Source organism: Callithrix jacchus, chromosome 6 (assembly GCF_049354715.1).
Source record: "Callithrix jacchus isolate 240 chromosome 6, calJac240_pri, whole genome shotgun sequence".
Taxonomy (NCBI): Eukaryota; Metazoa; Chordata; class Mammalia; order Primates; family Cebidae; genus Callithrix; species Callithrix jacchus.
In genome coordinates this window covers 87,598,732-87,601,187 of record NC_133507.1, presented here as the reverse complement: position 1 = coordinate 87,601,187, position 2,456 = coordinate 87,598,732, and the positions used below count along the sequence as shown (strand labels likewise).

General features: G+C 39.1%; 1 non-coding gene across 1 annotated transcript; it reads right to left on the bottom strand.

Annotated features, from left to right (window-relative positions):
* Positions 1 to 2,118: 2,118 nt before the first annotated feature.
* On the bottom strand, positions 2,119 to 2,242 carry LOC118155134 (small nucleolar RNA SNORA18). The gene has a single exon (XR_004745357.1). It is a non-coding gene; the product is annotated as a small nucleolar RNA SNORA18 (small nucleolar RNA).
* Positions 2,243 to 2,456: the final 214 nt, after the last annotated feature.

Genomic DNA, 2,456 nt, shown 5'->3' with positions numbered 1-2,456 from the left:
CCAGGTCAAGGACTTTCACAGCTTTTGACCTTTGAGTATCATATCTTTTGCCTTTTTTTAGACATCACCCTTTCTCTCTTTTGATATTCTTGTCCTTTCTACATGTTTAAAGCCGGTCCTCCCTAGGGCATTTCCTCTAAATTACTAGAATTGATCTGTTTCTCTAACTCTGTTTCTCTAACTCTGACTCAGTCCTTCCACATAAATGGGGATGGAAGACATATCACCAGAAACAGCACTATTTTGAACATCTAGTTCCAGTTCTACTTTAGTCTATGGAATAAGAGATGAAGGCGTTTGCCTTGAGTTTATGAGTAGTCTTAGCAAAATTATTTTTTCCTTTTTGATGCTTGAGGTAAATTAGAACATTGTTCAATAAAAATTCATTGCCTCTGATTTCCGTATAGGGAGTACATTTCCCTACTCCATAGATGTGGAACATAGCCATGCATTTTCCTTCGATCCATGAGATATGAGGTAAGTAACAGCAATAAAGTAGCAAGCTTATGCCTTAGAGGGCATCGCATATTTCTGTCAATCCCTTGGGCATAACCTGACTGCTACCAGAAAAAAGTCATGCTTCAATTGGCTGCTTCTTCTCTCATCTATGCATGGATCAGAACTGCCCCAACACACATGCCAACATGCAGCCCAAAGCTCAGTTGTCTCAGCCAAACTACAGGCCTGAGAAAAGAAGAATAAAAGCTATATTTGTTTTTGAGATTTTGGAACTTGTTGATATGCCGACAAAGCTACTATTTTCATTGTTTTCTATATTTTACCTTTTCTTACCTTATTGACTTCTCTCTATGTAATTGATAATGTAGATAATCCCTGTGATCAATATCTGTGCAACTCTCTGGCCTTGTCATTGTAACCTATTGTGACTGACTGCATAACATCTGGTGATTTCATTTAAAGCCATGAGAAAATAAAAATGTTATTAATTTTTCAGTACTTGCATAACATAAAAAGCAACTAATAGGCTTGGCCAACAATTTCAAGAAATATTTCTCAGCTGGGTGTGGTGGCTCACGCCTATAATCCCAGCACTTTGGGAGACCGAGGCAGGTGGATCATGAGACCAGGTGTTTGAGACCAGCCTTACCAATATGGTGAAACCCCATAAAAAAAGAAAGAAAGAATATTTCTCGAAAAAGAAATTTCGCTTAAGCTAAAAATTTGTTATCCTTTATTTATTTATGTATTTTTTCATTATTCATTATTATAGGGAGTCCATGAGGCCCACACATTGATGTGCCCGAATGTAGGGATCCATCTTCCCATGTTGGGCACCAAAACGTAGGGAACCAGCCCTACATCACCTGTGGGTACCCCAGTTTGGTGGCAACAAAGGAACGAGAAAAAGACAGATTAAGAGAGAAAGTGGGACCCAGGGGACCAGCACTTTATTACTCTGGAGGAAACAGTGAAGACCCCGAGCTCTGATCATCCACACTATTTATTGATTACGATCACTTTGATCTATATAGTAGGAGTGGAGTGATGATGGAATGAATCAGTGAGTCGGAAGTGAATCGGTGAGCTGGAACTGGTGTATCGTTCTAAGGACTGATAACAGTGGCAGTTTGGGAGTTTCACAAAACAAGAACATGTGGTTATCTTTTTTTTAAAATTGTGTATATTTAAAGTCAATAAATTTTTAATCACGGAATTCCATGTTGTGATTTCTTCCACTGTCCATCAAAGTCACTACAGATCCTCTAAAGAGCTGCAAGTTAGCCCTTTTTAACGAAGCTGATGATTACTTTAATCCAGTTGTCCTGTCAGCCCATTAATTTATTTTGGCTTCTGTCATCTCCTTTTAATACGGATATACTGATGAAGACTTCAAAATTCACCAAGAATCTTTGGGATCTACTTTCTTCAACCAATTTATTTTAGGGTCCTAGAAATTGAACTTTTTATTGTAGGTCGTGGATCTGCCTGGTTCTCAATTTAACACCCTTTCAACATGAATGAGTTCAAATCATATTCATTCCTAAGCAGTCACATTCAAGAATAGTACAGGTACGGAAATATGCCAATACCTAAGGTAAAAAAGTAAATTATCAGGTCTTTCAGACATGTAGTAACTGTCATTTTTAAACTTTCAGCAGCTGTCTTTCCATTCCTTTCCACAGATCTAACAATAGTCCTGTGAGTAAGGTAGACTCTATGAGGCATTTCCAACGACCTGCAGGCTACAGGAAAAGCTCCATAGGGATAGATAGACCTCAACCGAACATGTGGTTATCTTTAACCTATTATCTATGTGCACCTGGTGGAATGCGGGCCTTAAAAGGAGCCTACAAGTCTGCTACCACATAGTGCTACAAAGGGGTTTTACGTCCTTGAGCACAATGTTTATGATAATGGAGCGGAGGTCACTTTGCACGGATCCTGAGGCATGAAGAGGACTTCCTCCTCAGAGGCCTCCTGCAGACTTTTGCAGT